Source organism: Schistocerca piceifrons, chromosome X, assembly GCF_021461385.2.
Source record: "Schistocerca piceifrons isolate TAMUIC-IGC-003096 chromosome X, iqSchPice1.1, whole genome shotgun sequence".
Classification (NCBI taxonomy): Eukaryota; Metazoa; Arthropoda; class Insecta; order Orthoptera; family Acrididae; genus Schistocerca; species Schistocerca piceifrons.
This window is the reverse complement of record NC_060149.1, coordinates 898,950,155-898,969,704: the sequence shown is the minus strand read 5'-3', so window position 1 is coordinate 898,969,704 and position 19,550 is coordinate 898,950,155. Positions and strand designations below refer to the sequence as shown.

Genomic DNA, 19,550 nt, shown 5'->3' with positions numbered 1-19,550 from the left:
TTCAACGCAAAATTACGCTTCTTTAAGTTGCACATGTATGTTTTTCTACCGAAATACTAACAAGATGTTCAATTAGTGATGACGGACTTGATTTCACTGTTCTAAACGTCATACCTTCTGAAATGCTGAGACTTTAAAGTATGGAAACGGCGCCGCAGTTTCTGCCACAGGGCTCAGAACAAGGGTTGCCTGCGCTGTCCTGAAGCCTGCTGGAAACAGACCACTATCCGTACGCACGTTCTTTCTACACTGTTCCGTGTACTGGCGTCTCTCAATCTGACCCCCTGCACTGCTGTCGGTGTAAAACTGGAAAATACACTGTAACACGTTTCACGTACGATTCGGATATTGCTTTCTCAGTTTTGGTGTGGCTTGTTACATTTACTTTCGTCTAGTCGATACGTCGGCCTTCGATAATGAGGAAAAACTTGATGGTATGTTAAGTTATGGCGAATCTCACAAAAATGCACCCATAGTTGCAGCTGGTAAGTTGAATACATAAGCCTAATGACCACGTAAAGCAAATAGTAGTAAAAGAAGACGCCAGAATAAGATTCGTAGGCAGAATCTTAAGAATATGTAACTCATCCACGAAAGAAGTGTCTTACAAGACGCTTGTTCCACAGATTCTTGAGTCTTCTTCATCAATCTGGGACACCTACCAGGTAGCACTGATAGAAAAGATAGAGAGGATCCAAAGAAGAGCTGCGCGTTCCCTCACGACGTCGTTTGGTCGGCACGAGAGTGTTACAGAGATGCTAAACAAACTCCGCTGGCAGACGTTACAAGAGAGGCGTTGTGCATCACGGAGAGGTTTCCTATTGAAATCTCGGGAGGGTAATTTCCGGGAAGACTTGAGCAACATATTAGTGCCTTCCGCATACATCTCGCGAAATGACCACGAGGAAAAAATTCTAGAAATTAGAGCTAATACAGAGGATTACCGACAATCATTCTTCCTACGTGCCATTCACGAGTGGAACGGGGAAGAAAGGATCAGTTAATTGTACCAGAAGTATCCACCGCAACAGTGGCTTGTGGAGTGTTGATTTAGATTTAGACTGTACAACAACTACCCAGATCGACGTTGTCCTTCACCTCGTACCATTGCCAAGATCTGCACACACCTCATGCAGACAGGCAGCTGGGCTCCCAGAAAACGTCAGTCCAAACATAGCGACGAACAATGGAAACGAAATTGCTATTCTGGCTGCTGCAGGCACAATCCCAAGGCGAGTGTACGACAAATTGCACGCAGTTTTGGAGTAAGCAGCAGTAGTGTGTGAAGAATGTTTCATAGACATACGTTTCATCCTTTTCGTATCTCACTCCACCAAGAAACTTTGAATCCCATATTGAATTCTGTCGTTTTGCACTTCAGCAGTTGTAAGGTAATCTTGAATTCTTAAGCAATACGTTGTTTACGGGTGAAGCTTCTTTCACAAATTACACGCACTGCTGGTCCATGCAGAAGCTCCACTGGCTCATCAGCGACAGCGGGATGTCAATGTTCGGTGCGGCATCATTGGTACCCGTGTAGTAGATCACTATTTTTATCAGGGTACATTAAACGGAGAGCGACATGCATCATTTCTTCAAGGCACTCTATCCCTCCTCGTGAAGGACGTGGTGTCCCTCAGCCTAACTCCATTAGAGTTTCCTCTCTGGGACGCAGTGAAAGGGAGTGTGTATCACGAAGCGCCAAACACACCAGACAGTGCCCAGTATGCAACGTATTACTACTGCGTGTGCGGCAATATCTGTAGAAACACTGCAGTCTGTGCGACGCTCACTTGTTCATCGCCTCCACAAGTGTGCTGATGCAAGCGGTGGCCACTTTGAACATCTGTTGAAGCGACGCAGTTTCTTCGGACGTGACGTTACTAGTTATTTGTGAGTGCGGTTTTGGTGCTGGATGTAATGCACAAACCTGAAGTTTCTGTGGGCTATAGACAAATAATAATTTTGTTTAGGAAACTAGATCCAAGCCTTATCACTCAATTCCACCTGTAGTTTTCATTTCCTAGAAAATCATAGATGTGGCATTCAAATAAACCTAACTTTGGGTTGAGAGTGACGTTTGTTTACTTTTATGGACTGCCCATTCCTGCCCATTGTGTGAGCCCCTGACATAGATGCATCCCCGTACGATTGGATTTCTCAGATTTTGTTTCATTTTGGAATTATATGAGGTGGCAGAATTAGGTGGGACACCCAGTATATGCTTCTATGAATGCACTAACTCTTTTACCTTATTCTCATGATTCCTGCACTAAATACACTATAGTGGTAACATAACGAGCGCAGCGTCATCTTCGAATACAGCCTCTCTAAATTTACTCACCGGAGTTTCGTGAGAACTATTTCGTCTTTCTGCCAATGATTACCACTATATGTAGTACAATTAAGAGAATCGTAAATCAGCATAGCAGACAGTTTTAGAATCTAGATAACAGCTGAAACTGTATCAATAAATAAATAAAAAGTTATTCTTGTGCAGTCCTTAATCTAAAACGTAGATGACTTGATTCATGCATACAACATGTAGTCATGTGCGAACCAAACTCAGTAGCACTCTAAGTAGGCTAATGCTTTGGCGAAAAAGAACAACAACATGAGTAACATTTATTGCTCGCCGCATGTAGTACAAGCCAACTACGTCGCTTAAAAACAGCATATAATTATGATGGGAACTGGGCGACGAAGCGGCTTCGGTTTTTGGATGTAGCTCATGTCTATGCGAATACAGTATTTTCTCAAATACTTAAAAGTGTAGGCCGAAGTCGTTATGCAGCCTCAAGCGCTTGGAAGGTACAGCCGGAATACAGAGACGCCACATCCTGTCGAATTCATGTCTTACATACAATACGCAGTACTTGGTGCTACGTATTTACAAGGTAAACGCCTATAGAGATGTTCACAACTCGCGAATGTGCAACCTACAATACACGACACTTAGACTATATTACTGTTACCCATTGCTCTGTGTATGGCACCTGAGATGCCAAAAGTCAATGGAGAAACTGTATTTCACTGTCATTTTCTTGCGTAAATGAAATTAGTATTTCCGATAGCACAGTTCATATAAAGAAATTACATCCTGCGATAAGAGTAGTCCTACATTTATGATACATGCTTCATAGGAGACGGGGTGACAAAGGAACGCCTGTTTTCCATCGTATATGAGCTCAGTGTTCCCACAGCAAACATTGTATGTTTGGAAATTTTAATCAAGTTTGCTTCCACGTTCTTAACTATTCACGTGAATGTGGTTTCATCTTTGAAAGTAAATTGGTTCACCTAAGATACTAATAAACAGAAAGCACAGCCTTTTATGGTTATAATTAGCGATAAAATGTATCAGCCATCATCGAACCAAATAATTATATTTTAAACATGGGTATAAGGCTTTAGTAAGTTTCACCATACCAAAATATTACTGGAACACTAACATAACGTTTCAAGGAGCCGATAGGATTTTTTGCTCCACCATAATGGATAGTCTCTTAAACAAGTAGCTTCTGCATGGACTGTTATGTTACTGGGACAGGAACGTAGACTGGGAATGGCAGCAGTTCGGAAACCGTTGGTGGGTAGCTACGAGTCTCTTTAAATATTACATCTGTTTTTTGGAGCAGCGGGGTTGATAAGTCGGTCCTCCCATCTTGATTCAGGTTTCGCTTGAATTTCGCGAAGTCTGAGCAAAATGAGGACATATCCTGTAGCAAGATTTCTGTCTGATTCTTTGCAAGAACTTAACAAGAGATTGTAGTGAAGTCATTGTCGATAAGACGTTAATGCCTCACAAAAAAATATAATGATAAAATGAACACTACTACAGTAATGCGCACTGTGCTACTTCAGATACAAAGATATTGTAATAATCAGTTTTGTTTGAATTGTGCAGCCGTATCTTCTTCCCGAAGCAAGACAAAGCCAACGGAGGAAAGCGAAAGCAGTATGCATCATCGGTCGCGTACACTATGTGTTTTCACATTTTAAATTTTTACATGCCGTGTATCTGGGAATGGGATGGAGAAACAGATTGACATTTGACAGACATGTGTGAAGTGACCGAAGAAAAATGTACACTCTTGTTGGCCGACATAAAAATCTACACTCATGTTGGCCGACGTACCAGACTATTGCTCATTAACAGGGAACGCGGATAAGATCTGAATCTATCTAATTTCCCCTTATTGCAAGCCAATACAAAAAATTCCTATAAAAAGTAAAATATTTATATCTCCCCTTGCGCACTGAGGATACAAACATAAACAAACGTAATGTACAATATTTTATGTAAATAATTCCAGGAAACTCGCAAAAATAACGATAATGCGAGATACTGTCTCGTCACAAGGCACGCCTTTAACGGACGAGAGGTGAAAGATAACGGGTGTCGGCTTCATGCTAAGTTAGAAACATCTGTTGCCTCTTATGCTCCATTGAACCACAGTACAATGTGCATGTTGGCGCGCCATCCTGTGACAAAAACTGAGCAGAACACATGTGCCTGGTAGCCTCTTATACATCCCGCATCGATGAAGTCTTCTACGCCACATACTCGATGACGGAGGAAAGACCGTACCCGGGATGGTTTCGCGGTTCCGTATCTACATAACAAAATGTAGGTCATACGCTACATAGCGTTTAGATTTTTTTTTTTTTACAATAGCCTATGAATAATAGAAGCATCAATATTTGAACATTTGTCCATTTATATCTAAGTGCGGCCTACTTTAAATCCTCCAATGGCGCTCCAACACATATTGCTCCAGTAGCTGTCGCCTCAAAGGACGATATAACACGTTTTACATCCTAGCTGTAATCTCTCGCCCTTATATTAACGGTAGCAATCCATACCCACATCCATGTTGATTTCTCTTATGTAGAGACCACATGAAGATATTTTCGCATCGACGGTTTCAATACAGGGTTTTTGTGCAGTACTGCAGCGTATACAATGCGCTCAACTTTTCATTCAATCGTTTTTATGTATTCCCGTGATTCTGCTGCTTTCGTGAGTTTTCTCCTAGTTATGAAAACTAGTCTAGTTGTTTGAGGCTTACAGAGCATGAAAATCTTAAACGTGGTTATAGAGCCGTCAGTTACTGTAGTTACATGTTTTAAATGTTTTGTAACATGATGATAACTACAGAATTGGATCGAGTTACAGAAACAAAATTACTCTGAGAGTAGTTCGGACATACGTTGTAAGTGCAGACGTACAGTACTATTCTATGAGTATTGGGGGTTGCAGCCGGATTACGTTGACTTCTTGCCACGATATTTCGGCTGACAACCATTCAGCCATTCTCAGCCGAGTGTTTTGCACTGGAGATTGCTAGTTCAGGCCAAGATTTCCGATGATCCAAGGAATGTCCTGTGGAGGTACAAAGTTCAGCCATAGCCGACTTACTGGGCTGTGAAAAGCGAATATGGCCATCATGTTAAGTGCATCTTTGACGCACTGTGCGCGTTGTCTCGACAATGTAGGGTTTGCCACACTGGCAATGTATTCTATACAACACTACTTCAATGAATTCTAGAATGAAATTTTCACCCTGCAGCGGAGTGTGCGCTGATATGAAACTTCCTGACAGATTAAAACAGTTTGCCGGACCGAGACTCGAACTCGGGACCTTTGCCTTTCACGGGCAAGTGCTCTACCAACTGAGCTACCCAAGCACGACTCACGACCCGTCCTCACAGCTTCAATTCTGCCAGTAACTCGTCTCCTACCTTCCAAACTACACAGAAGCTCTTCTGGGAACCTTGCAGAACTAGCACTCCTGGAAGAAAGGATATTGCGGAGACATGGCTTAGCCACAGCCTGGGGGATGTTTCTAGAATGAGAATTTCACCCTGCAGTGGAGAGTGCGCTGATAGTGTGCGCGGCAGAGCACTTGCCCGCGAAAGGCAAAGGTCCCGAGTTCGAGTCTCGGTCCGGCATACAGTTTTAATCTGTCAGGAAGTTTCATATCAGATTGTGTTCTGTCTCCATTGACCTCATTGTCGACGGGGCGTTAAATCCTTAACCTTTCTTTCTACCTTTACATTTGAGGTCGATCCTACTTAGCACATCCTTGAATTACACGCTTTTAGCACCCTTAAAACCAATCTCAGTGAGCTATGGGTGAGATTAGTGAATCAGCATGACCTTCGGACGCCGCCCTGCCAGGTAATCCACGTGTCATTCAGTTGGTCATTGGTGTTTTGGGAGTCCGACTACGAAACTGAACGGTTTGCATTTCGTACTACTACGTGGAGGACCCAATTTAAATCCAGACGGTTGTAAGCTTGCCAGTCTTTTAGAACTGCACCTGAGTCTTCGAAGTTTGAGTTAGGTGATGGAAAATCCTACATACAGCGCGACAGAAATGGGGGAAGGGGGTTACTCGGAAGTAACATATTGAATACTGAAATAGAGCATTAACGGCAAACCTCATACTACACGGCCTCAAAAAGTATCTGTATTAAAACTGTCCTTTGGTGCAGGACAGATGTTTTTGTCGTCTGTTGCGTGCACTGCCAATAAACTGAAAACAGAGAATTTGTTGGTGAAAGCAGTAATTGACTATGAAACCGTCTTTGCCGCTGTATAACTCAAAGAACAGCAGCTACATCGCCTTACCTGGATTGCTGAAAATTTCTTACGGAAGACAGACGCAATCGGTGCAGGCATGCATACCGAAGCCCCTGAACAAATTACAGCATAAGTGAATGGAACACGTTTTGAATGAAACAAATAGTATGTATTGAAACAGGTGAGTAAGGTACGTACGGTAGAATTTGTGAAAAAAGGAAAACCGTAAGGTAGTGAGTTCTCGGAGCCCAAATGTATGAAAAATCCAGTAATATACGTGAACATAGCTCACATACAAAGTTAACCCTTATATTTAAGGACAAACATCGAATCAGAACATCCCTTCGGAACATTAGGGTACAAATTACGTAAAAATAATTTTACTGTTTAAGAATAGCGTTGCGAGTGAAAGAATCTGTTTGTAAATCACTTGAACGTACAGATGGTTAACTCAGAGACGGATACTGATCACTAAATGATCTTATGCATTCGAAAACGAGAAAAAGATACAACACTATCCATAGAAAGCCAAATGCAAAATGCAACCCGAAAAGAACAGGGTTTTATCTAACTTTAACGCTCCCGCGGTTTCCGATCACGTGAATGGGAGCCGAATACTGAGGGTTTGCTGCAGTATCACAATTATGTTGAAAGCTGCTACTTGAATCCGTCCTCCCAAAATAGTGAAGACAGTATAGCTCTGGTGGGCTGCCCATGTCAAAAGACGAGACGAAAGTCCTTTTGTTATTCAAACTGAACGAGGCGACCGACACCGACCTACACTGTCCAGTTACCTGTCAGCTCTTCCAGCGCGTACCGATGCGGAGTGTGCAGCAAGAGAGTCAGTGAGCTTCTGGAAGGTACCGACAAGGATGTGGAGCCAAGTCGAGGCCAGTTACGCTAAGTTCTCGGTTGACGATCCTTGGCGCGAACAGCCCAATCGAGGTGGTCCCACAGATTCTCCATTGGGCTTCAATCTGGTGAGTTTAGTAGCCAAGGGAGTACGGCAAACTCATTCTGGTGCTTTTCGAAACATTCGTGTACACTGTGAGCTGTGTGACACGTTGCACTGCCCTGCTGGTAGATGTCATCGCGCCGAGGAAGAACAAACTATATGTGGAGGTGGAAATGGTCCCCAAGTATAGATACATTCTTGCGTTGATCCATTGTGCTTTCCAGAATGACGAAATGACCCAGAGATCGTCATCCGGCCTGAACCCTTCCGACGATCGTTGCAGGATGTCTGCCTTCAGCCGTTTCACGCGGAACGCGCCAATGGCCGTCTGTCAGATGTAGCATAAAACGTGACTCGTCTGAAAAGTCCACCTCTCCCTGCTCAATGGACGTCCAGTTGCATTATTGGCGTGCAAATTCCAGCATTCGCCGCCGATGACCAGCTGTCAGCACGAACCAGGCGCCTGCTGCGGAGGCCCATACGCAGCAACGTTCGCTGAACAGTAGCTGAGGAGACACTGTTGGGAGCCTGTTGGCTCATGTGGGCGGTCAGGTGCCCAACAGTTGCACGTCTAATCACCCGTACACATCTCCGCAGCCGTCATTCGTCCCTGTCATTTATGACCCGAGGTGCACCGCAGTTGCCTCTGCGCCAGTTTTGGGTAGCGCCATTTTGTCATGCACGGTATACTTTAACCACTGAGGCACGCGAACTGCTTATAGACCTGACCATTTCGGAAATGCTCCCACCCTTGGCCTGTGTGCCCTTTTGGGCTCCAGATAAATGGCTCTGCTTTTGCGCTACGACAACGACTGCACTGTTTACCGCTCCCCACCTCCCGACACGCTTTATATACCCTCCACTGCTAGTGGTGCTACCTGCCGTCTGTTAGTGGTTACTCACTGTGACGTCGAACATAGGTGGAGGTCACATTAATGTGACTGGACCGTGTACGTGCGCCCAGCGCTCTGATTGGTCGACACCGGTCAAAGCTTTAGCATTGCTCCGAGAGATACCTGTCCTTTCCTGTTTGCGAAGATATATCGTTCGTGCGGACATGGACGGCTGGTAACTGATCTTCTGTGACTCGACAAGTGATTTACGCATGGTGCGCGGTTGCACGATGTATGAAAGTAGTTCGCGACAAAGCGACTGCCTTTCACAGTGAAAACCATTTGCTCTTGGTGGGAAGATGGTATGGGATGCACTCATCTCCTTGAGAAAGCCTGAGTAGAGTGATACGGGTTCTGCTTTGGAAAAGATATCAACGGCCGGAAGAGCAGTACCCTAACCATATGCCCCTCCACTCCGATACCCGAAGCCCACATACACAGTGGATGATAGGGTGGTCGACTGAGATCGCGTTGGCATCCTACGGCTAATCACGGAGTTTAATTGGCTCTGAGCACTATGGGACTTAACTACTAAGGTCGTCAGTCCCCTAGAACTTAGAACTAATTGAACCTAACTAACCTAAGGACATCACACACATCCATGCCCGAGGCATGATTCGAACCTGCGACCGTAGCGGTCGCGCGGTTCCAGACTGTAGCGCCTTTAACCGCTTGGCCACACCGGCCGGCGGAGTTTAATTAGTTTCTGATTGGGTATTGCTACATGATGGACCCAGATAATACTCTGTAATCTTACTGCCGCACACATAATAGTTATTTAGGCTGATTCAAATGGATATTTACGTAACAGACTTCCCTGTACGTAGTAGACCTTTAGGTACGTAGTCTTCTTGTCTTTGAAAGACAATACGGAATTGCTCTCGATTCGTAACGACACTCTTTTTTCAACAAGGAAATGTCTTAAAGGTTTAGACTTACTAGGAGGTTTTTCCTATTAGCAGAATGCCTTCGCTGATGTCATTTCGACAGAATTTGGACGTGTCTCTCTTATGAAGTTAGAAAGAATAGTCTTTACTGCCAGAGAAATCCAGTAATTCCGAGAAAACTGTTTATCTCTTGTACCAAGAGTTCCGTGAAAGATGTGCCTCCTAACGCACGTTCTCCGTTTCCATTATAATGCAGTTGCTTTTAATACGTAGCATTTGTAACTCAAAGTTTCTCGGTTTTACATAATGCTACTAATAACCTCCAGTTTTATTACGACACTGCAGCACTGAGTAATCCGTCACATGTTTGCAGCTTGAACCTCGCTTGTTATGAGTTTCAAGCACCTATAATTCTGCACATTACTAGCCGCCCATCCCGGTTTCGCCATATTAGCATTAGGTATTACAGCCGGACGACTTACCTGGTGTACCGGTATAAACTATATGCACAAACCTCCTCATGAATCAGTCTATATAGTCTATTGGTTAGTGCATACCGTATTAACATCCTTACAGTATTTCCTGAGATTAGCTCTCACATACACACAGAAAAACTCGATGGTAGGCCTTACATTATACATAGAAGAAGAAGATATGTATAGAGTTAGGGAGCCTGGTAATAATAATTATGTGAGGCCGAATGGCTGGTGGAATACTTCAAGTCATTCAAGTGGACGTCACTTCATTGACTTGCATGACTCTAGCCTAACCGCAGTTATTCAACTGGGGAAAGGGGACCTACAGTTAACCTGGAATCCGAGCCACGAGTCGTTTCTGGAAAGTCTCCATATCATTGAGAGGTGAATGCTAGGTTCAAAGGCAGGCTGAATTATTCGTGGTCCAAGCGGGATTCAATCCGTGACCTTTCGGTTTCTAGACATGCGCTTTACCACTCGGCTACTGTGCCCGACATAGATTCTGATCAGGCTTAGGTGCTCACTGGAACTGTGGCATTTGTTTACTTTAGTGCTTTTCCCACTAGATTCCTCCTCCTTTGAACTTGGCCAACTCATAGCTCCCACCATTCCCACGATATATCATTGCAACGCAAATTAAATATGGAGCACATAACAATGCATATACAGGGTGATTCAGCTGCCCCTACCGGTTGCGTTTTATGCAACTCGCAATGTTATAGCTGGCCTTTATAAGCGACGCGTAAGTTTTTCATATTGTCTCGCTCGCTATGCGTAAACTATTAGTCCTACAGGAAAAATAACGGCAGCTTTTTGTAGGAAATTTAATGCATTTCTGCAGGGATATGTTTTCGCCAGAGGCCTTAGTTGTCGAATGGTTCGAATGGCTCTAAGCACTATGGGACTTAACTTCTGAGGTCATCAGTCCTCTAGAACTTAGAACTACTTAAACCTAACTAACCTAAGGACATCACACACATTCATGCCCGAAGCAGGATTCGAACCTGCGACCGTAGCAGCAGTGCGTTATCGGACTGAAGCGCCTAGAACCGATCGGCCACTACGGCCGGCTTCTTAGTTTTCGAGTTATATATATACGCCACCGGCTTAATCGAGAACGCATAAATTGCAAAATTGCCCTTAGCGTAAAATTCACCTAACAGTTTTGTGAATTTTAATAGCATAAAACAAGCAACTATTTCGTTGTATTCGTCAGGCTTTGTGAATATGAAACTACTGTTTTTGTACGGGTTAACTTTGGAACGAATTGTCAGTGTAATTAGTTTTAGCGTAACGTTTACAAAATTTGTTTTCCTTTCATTACCCTGACGAGTACGTTTAAATAAATAATGTTAACAAAGTAGCTGACTATGCTGGCGTCGTAATAGCCCAGTCAACAAAGACCAAAAAAGGTCTAATATCGCCAATAGTTAGTGAGGAGGAAGAGGGGATTAGTATTTAACGTCTCTTCGACAACGACGCTCCGGTTAGAGAAGGATGAGGCGGGAAATCGGCCATGCCCTTTCAAAAGAACCAACCCGTAATATGCCTGAAGCGATTTAGGGAAATCACGGAAGACCTAAATCAGGATGGCCAAACGCGGGTTTGAACTGTTGTCCTCCCGAATGCAAGTCCAGTGTGATAACCACTGCGTGGTCTCGCTCGATGGTAATAGTTCTTGTGGTTGCAAACTTTCAAATTTTTGAACAGTGATAGGAGGGATTGCCACGAATGGCATTCTAAAAATCCCTACTGGTGAGGAGTGAGTGTTCGGCGGAGATGCGTCTGGAGGTCACTTTTGAAGGTTTTTCTTGAAGAACTGGAAAACCTTGGCCTCTAGCGGAAACGTATCCCAGTACAGAATTTAACTACATTAAATTTTCTACAAAAAGGTCCTGTTCACTTTTTTCTGTAGGACAGAATAGTTTGCGAGTAGCCAGCGAGAGAACATGAAAATCTAGCTCATGGTTTATGATGGTTAGGTATAACATTCTGAGTTGAATAAAACGACAGCGGTAGGGGCAACTGAATCGCCCTGTACTATGCTCTGATCGTTATTTGCGGTAATAAATTACATACAGAAACCTTCTTCGTGAATCAGCCTACATGTTTGCGAAAACATCATCAAAACCTCTAGATTAGTTCATGAGACTAACCTGAACAAACAGCAGCGGGGAACTTTAATTTAAAATATGTATAGAGATAGATTACGCACGTTTATATCTTGATATGAAGTTTATTAGGGATTTTTTCAGTAAATTCTTCATGCTGCTTGTGATAATATCAAGACCTGTTATCCTCTTCTTGTGTGTTTTACCTATTTAGTCCTCCTTTGTATGTTAATATTCACAATCGAGTACGTAACAGAGAACGACAGAAACTGCAAAGCCCGCTTCAAAAAGAATATTAGGAGCTGAAAATATAAAACACGCTATTCTACGTTTACTGGGTGCCAAAGAAACAAAATTACACATACAGTCATGGCAATATGAAAAATAAGCACACACTACTAACACTACAGGAGAATCACCACTTTCAAAAGGCAAGAACAGAAAATGAAAATCTGCTGAATGGCCAAATTATTGTCAGTGACGGATCAGTGACAATACGCTTTACAGATGTAGTAAAATAAATCAAACATACACGTAAAGTTATTCTTCAACTCCATTGCATCAATTCTTCCTTCTCTCAGCTCCCCCGGCCTCAGGACCATCCGCCATCACATCACTATCAGATACTACACAAGAAATACATGACATTGAGCATAAGACAGTCAAAATCGGGTAATAATAAGAAACACTAGAATATCGTTATACTTGCTAATTTTTGGAGTATTTAGTTTCACAGAGAATGAGAAGTGTCCGCAGGTGTAGAAGTTGTCGCCCACATCGCGAGCAAAAGTTACTGATTATTATACTACTAGAACAAGGAAATTCCCGGCGTAAATCTCGATTTTTTAGAAAAATCTGAGGTTTGAATCCCAACTTTCCCCCAAACAAAGAAATCTGCTTATAACTTAAAAGGATAACAAATATATGCGATAGATAACGCAAAATAACTGTAAACAGCTGTTTAAAACTATGATAAGGCTGGAAGACACTTCAGAGACTTTTGAAAGTATGAGCTAAAACGCATCTGGCGCGAATGAAGTGATATTTATCATTTGCTCAAGTGAAGTTACCAATAAGATATCTCTTCTTTAGTCTCAGAGTACCAAACTACCGAATATTTATTCGGGTTTTAATAGCAATACGTGGGTTGTGAGTAAATATGTCTTGTGAGTGCGCAAAAGCCCGAAATGGCAATGAGTTTGAGTAAGTAGAGTTTGGTAAGTTATCATAGTCCTACGAGGCTCACACGAGGAAGTTCTACTGGTGTTAACATTACACACATATACACACGCGTGCGCCCGCGCCATCAAAGCGGATAAAACGCATTCAGGAAGGAGATGCTACGCAACTGGAATTCAGAGGGTGCAAAACGGTTGTTCACCGAATAATTCCATTAACTCTGATCACTGATGTAGCTGCTTTCACTCAAGACGGCATTACAGCATTCGTAACTCAGCTAATCCGTGGAAAATTCACGCGGGTGCACTTTCAATAACGGTTTTCTGTAAATATATGCTTCAGCGGCAGCTTGGTAGGAAATCAGTCAATTAATTCAGCTTCTGTTACCTAACCTTCTTTTTAATGAGATATTCGAAATGGTTCCAGAACAGGACAGCTGAAAATGAGAAGGAATATAAAATATTCTCTAAAGAAGCTAAAGAACAATATCAGAACATTACTCAAGAAAGTTGGGATGCATTTATTTCGGAAGTGAAAATGATATTCATGGTAGATAGGAATCTACTTACAAAATCATGAAGAAATTGAATAAAAATATAAGAGATGGTGCAAGAATAGAAGTGATGATTAATACACAATGATAGACTACTATAAGAAATTTTGGCCAGCAGGAGACAATGTAAACAAAAATCTCGATAAAAATAACACTCAGCAACAAGAGGAAAAGACAGCAATAGAACAGAAACAAAGGAATCAGAAGATGTAATATGTAAAATACAAAATAGAAAAACGCTGGGCAGTGATGGAATTAACACAGAAATCACTAAATACGTATCTTAGGCAAATAAAACAATTCCAGTGGACTGGAAATTAACTATAATAACACCCATATACAAGAAACGAACCGGAGTAATTGCAAATACTATAGGGGCATCTCCCTGCTAAACACATGGTATAAAATATATTCTAAAATAAAAGGCCTTTAGGAAAGGCAGATGGTGCTTAGATAGAAGTTGGCTTTTAGACAAATCATTGATAAATACAGAGAGTTCAATACACACATTTACTATCTGTAGACTATGTGAAAGTTTTCCATAAAGTAAACAGTGATAAACTATGGGAAACAATGAACAAAAGAAGAATGCCTCTGCACATAATAAAGGTAGCAGAAAGCATGTACCAAGAATCAGAAATTGCCATTCAGGAAATTTAAAATCTAACATCAGGGGAAACAAGGGAGTAAGAAATGGATGCACTTTTTTGGATATTTGTATTGACGACACGTTAACGAAATGGATAAGTAAAATAAGTTTTTATTTTTATGAATTCAACGAAAGGAATTATTCTATGACATTGCGATCAATTTTGATTGCTGATAGCGAGAACACACTCCAGACAGATACTTACATTTTATCGACATGAGCTACGTTGTACAATCTATTAGTATCACCAAATAAAACTAAAGTTATGACTTTCAGGTCCCAGGAGCTAATTGCAACCGAAAAAGCAATAAATGATCAAAAAATAAAAAGAGTAAAGTCGTTCAATTTCTTAGGAATTATTATTTCACGCATGGCTGAAATGGATATATAAAAGAAAGTAGAAAGATTTAATTACACTAACGGAACGATCTATAGAGCTCTCAGAACTAAAGTAAGGACGGAAACTCTATTGAAGTTCTACAAAACGGTGTCAGCACCATCCACAAGATATGGAACTGTGTCGTGCAATTTAACTAAAAGTAATTAATCAGAAATAAAAGCACTGGAGATGCGATTCCTAAGAAGAGTAAATGAGTAAACGCTAATCGACAGGAAGAGGAATGCTGACATCAGAGACGAAATCGAAGGAAAAGTTAGAGCAGATTAAGGAATATAGGAACAAGTGGAAAGACAAAGTCACAAGAATGGAAGACGACAGAATATCAAAATTAATGATGAATCATTAGAACATCATTAGGAAGACCGAGGAAAAGGCGGAAGGATCAATCATTTCAATCAAGAGGGCGTAACGAGCGAATGCCTAGTACATGCAGAAAGGAGCAGAAGATTTTTCTATCACTGGCAGAAGTTTCTTTATTCATTAAACTGACAGTTCCCATTCGGTGTGAGGGTCCCTGCTCATCTGATTATCAGATGACACACAATTTAAATCTAACATTTTAGGGGTTAGTCTGAAGGTACAAATCTTTCCATTGGTCTTTTGGTCCCTAAGTAATTTGTCATTGTGTATTTTTGTGGGTACAAACTGGAGAAAAGCGATTATGCACATAGTAAAGCGAGACAAACGGATAATAAGAACACACGGATTATGAAACAATATCCTTATGTACAAATACCATGGTACTCTATATGGTGATGAGAGATTCAAATCATTGTTAAACATATTCTGGTACGGCATTTATTACAAAACGAAGCCATTTTATAAAATACTCAGTGCAACTACTTTTTCAGATAGTCTTCAGAAACATTCTGATCATGGTCTACGCTACAGAATTAATTCTCAAATTTGGATTAGGCGGAACTGCGGCGCTCATACAGCTCAATTGGCCCCATTGCGCAACAAGATGTTTCCCTAACAGGCTGCTCAAACTGGGTGTGCACTCTGATCTCATTCTTCAAGCGAATTTTGATAAATCGTCATGGAAAAATTTAGTCGGGTACAGTTTGTTTTCGGGCGAGGGAAACAAAATTTAATAAAGGTGTTTTCTTTTACTTCACCATATTTTCGATCAGAAGTATGACTGGATGTCTTTCAAACCACAGTATATAATAGATCAGAAGCAGGTAGTTTCTGACCATTTCACAGCAAAGTTCAGCAATGTAAAGGAAAATATTGCCGCTAGTGTCTTATATATAGGTTGGAAAATATTGTCGCTATGGTACTCTACGTACTTTAAGGTCGTTGTATTCATGTAGTTTTGATTGTAAACAGCGTTCCAGCCCTCTTCACTACCGCACTTCGTAATGTAGATGTAAATAATTATTGACATGAATCTCGAACAAAATACTATGAATCAGTTATCCACATTACTCGAAATTAACGTTTCCTTACCAATAATAATACGAAAGAAACCGTTGCTGACATCTCCTGTTTTACAATCAGATGATGATGCTGTCATTCTCACCATTGCAACAAACTGTATTTGATCTACATCTATGTTTTTACTTCACTAGCTTGTGTTACTTTGTACGTCTGAGGGTAAATAATATGTCAGTAATTTTCCATCGCACTTTTATTCCGTGTATAAAATGTGATTAAAAAAAGTGATTTCACGTATACAGTTTTATGAGACAGAACGTCTCTTATTTTATCCTCGCATCCACAATGCTGTATATAGGTGGAACTTAGTAATGTACTCCTTGACTAATCTCGGAAGACGAATTGTCGGGAATTTAATAGCGTTATTTTTGTCGTGCTCAGTATCGTTGCAATAATAATTCTCTCCGAAAGTTGATAAACAGATCTGTGTCACTAAAGAAAACCTCTCACGAATCACACATGTCTTTGTTGAATTTTCTGAATGCTTCTTTCAATCTTGTGTAGTAGGGGTTCAAGGCAGAGGAACAATACTGAAGAATAGATCAGGTGAAAGCAGTTTACTTCATAGTGAAGCTACACTTTTAAAGAATTTCTCGAATGAACCTTAGCCTGGGATCTTCTACCATGACAACTAAATTTATGTACACGGCCATTTCAGTATCTGATTGTTGTTACTTCCTTGAGTGACTTATTTCGTACGATATAAAGGAAACATATTTTTGCCTGTCTGCGTATTGTAAATGGTTCAAATGGCTCTAACCACTATGGGACTAAACATCTGAGGTCATCAGTCCCCTAGACTTAGAACTACTTAAACCGCCAGACACCACACTTGCTAGGTGGTAGCCTTTAAATCGGCCGCGGTCCGGTAGTATACGTCGGACCCGCGTGTCGCCACTGTCAGTGATTGCAGACCGAGCGCCACCACACGGCAGGTCTAAAGAGACGTCCTAGCACTCGCCCCAGTTGTACAGCCGACTTTGCTAGCGATGCTACACTGACAAATACGATCTCATTTGCCGAGACGATAGTTAGCATAGCCTTCAGCTACGACCTAGCAAGGCGCCATTACCAGTTTATATTGAAATGGAAATTATGTACCGTCAAGAGCGATGTACACCGATTATGGATTAAAGTTAAGTATTACAGCAACTGCGTCCGTTTTTCTAAGTTCTCATTCCCTTGTAATGTTCCAGACCTCACGCCAATCTGCGCGAGCTTAAAGGCGTGCATTTCGGCCTCCTCTAGCAAAACGGTGTTGGCTCTTCTGCCAACACTTCACTATGGACATCACACACATCCATGCCCGAGGCAGGATTCGAACCTGCGACCGTTGCAGCAGCGCGGTTCCGGACAGAAGCGACTAGATCCGCTCGGTCACAGCGGCCGGCGCGTATTGTAAGAGAGAGTTGATAATCTTAGCTGCCAATGTCGGTAACCTGCGCGTCTTCCTGCATTTCGTAGCAGTTTCGTCCGTATCCTTTCCGAAAGTATGGAGATACTGCCTCCTTAACCATTCTACAAGCTAAGATTTCCTGCTAAGTAATTTCCGTATACTGTCTGGTAATGGTTGTTTCACACATACTTGAGATAGGACCGACCATATTTTCTCTTCTGACAACGTCTTGTGTTGAGGACGACGTTTTCCGGTACAACAGATCGACTATCGGAATTGTCAGTTTGCTGTATTTCTCTGTGTCCGTCGTTCGAATAAAACTGTGGTGTCACCGGCAGACACCACACTTGCTAGGTGGTAGCCTTTAAATCGGCCGCGGTCCATTAGTATACGTCGGACCCGCGTGTCGCCACTGTCAGTGATAGCAGACCGAGCGCCACCACACGGCAGGTCTAGAGAGACGTCCTGGCACTCGCCCCAGTTGTACAGCCGACTTAGCTAGAGATGGATCACTGACAACTACGCTCTCATTTGCCGAGACGATAGTTAGCATAGCCTTCAGCTACGTCATTTGCTACGACCTAGCAAGGCGCCATAGCATTTGATAATATTTTATATTGTGGTTATAACATGGACCGTCAAGAGAGATGTTCTACAATTGTGGATTAAAGTTAAGTATTATATCAACTACTTACTTTATTTGCTACTATTAATTCCCTTAACTGTTCCAGACCTCGCGCCAGCCTGCGTGAGCTTAAGCGCGTGCCTTTCGGCTTCCTCTCATTGTGACTTGGCTGTCTTGCCAAGTCACAACAAAAACATCATTCAGATTTTTTTTTCTTCACATTACAAGTAACATTTGTTAGTCTCTGTGTATTACTTTCGAAACACATTTCTAAATATGTTGCTGTATCTTTCTCTCCGATATTCGTTTGAATTCATTCAAAGAAACAGCAGAAAACATAACTCAGCTTGGTGAGAATTCGATTTGAGCGGAGTTATTGCATAGAGAATTTTAATCATGGCACTCCCCTTGATGATATTCGTTGGTTACGTAAATAGGTGGTCTAATATTGTGAATCGCTGATGGGTATTTTAGTTTGTGGTAGAGCTTTCTTTTTATACCATAACTACAAAATTCTCTCTAAGTCACTATCGCCGAAGGAGCCTTGCATTCGGAAGTACTGGAAATCTAATACCTGTCTCGTCGCCTCGACTTACCTTCAGCATGGTTTTCCGTAAATCGATTCACCCAAATTCCCAAATGATAAATTTTTCTTTCCAAAATACACGCTCTTTTCTTCTTCTCGCTCCTCGTCAGTTACATGAAATAACCGCGATTTCGAAGGGACGTTAATTTTTTAAGTTATTTCCTTACACTATTATCAAAGTGTAGTAATTTAGTGTAGTAATAAAGACTTTTCACAATTCTGTCTTTTACAGTCTTATATGCTAAATAATAATGAACGATTTGTCATATTCTGCCAGAGGTTAAATTGTAATCACCTCCAGACATAAAAAAAGAACATGCGTTCCACAACTTCCACGTCCCGACGAGAGCTGCAGACGGCTCGAGCATCTGTTACCGCATGAGCTGATGTCAGCTGAGCGCGCAGACCTATTCGTTAGCATGTGAATAGGTTCCTCAGCAGGGGCCGTGGGGCATTGGCCTCGTTGCGTAAATCAGCCTCTGCGGCAGATGAAACGCTTCGCCACAGGTAAGTAGCTCTCCACGCTGGGAACCATCTGTCGGTGTAACTGCTACATAACCGGATGTTCACGTTATTTCGTTCTAACGCACCATTCGCAAATATTTTCACTTTTGGGATAACAAATACAAAAAATTATTTCTAAAGAAGAGTGGTCGCAGGTCTAGAATTTCATAATTCTTGTAAGCATTACTATGGTCTCTGATCGGTTATCCTCCTATTTGTGTACCACTGTACCATTCCACATCATCAACGTGACCTGGACAGAATCCCACAATAGTGGTGAAAACTCTTTCCAGCAGACAATCCAAGA

General features: G+C 41.9%; 1 protein-coding gene and 1 non-coding gene across 2 annotated transcripts in view; one reads left to right on the top strand and one right to left on the bottom strand.

Moving 5' to 3' along the window:
- LOC124721206 overlaps window positions 1–19,550 on the top strand; it is a 1,098,625-nt gene that overhangs the window by 520,251 nt on the left and 558,824 nt on the right. The window lies entirely within an intron of this gene.
- Window positions 5,618–5,692, bottom strand: Trnas-uga. The gene has a single exon. It is a non-coding gene; the product is annotated as a tRNA-Ser (tRNA).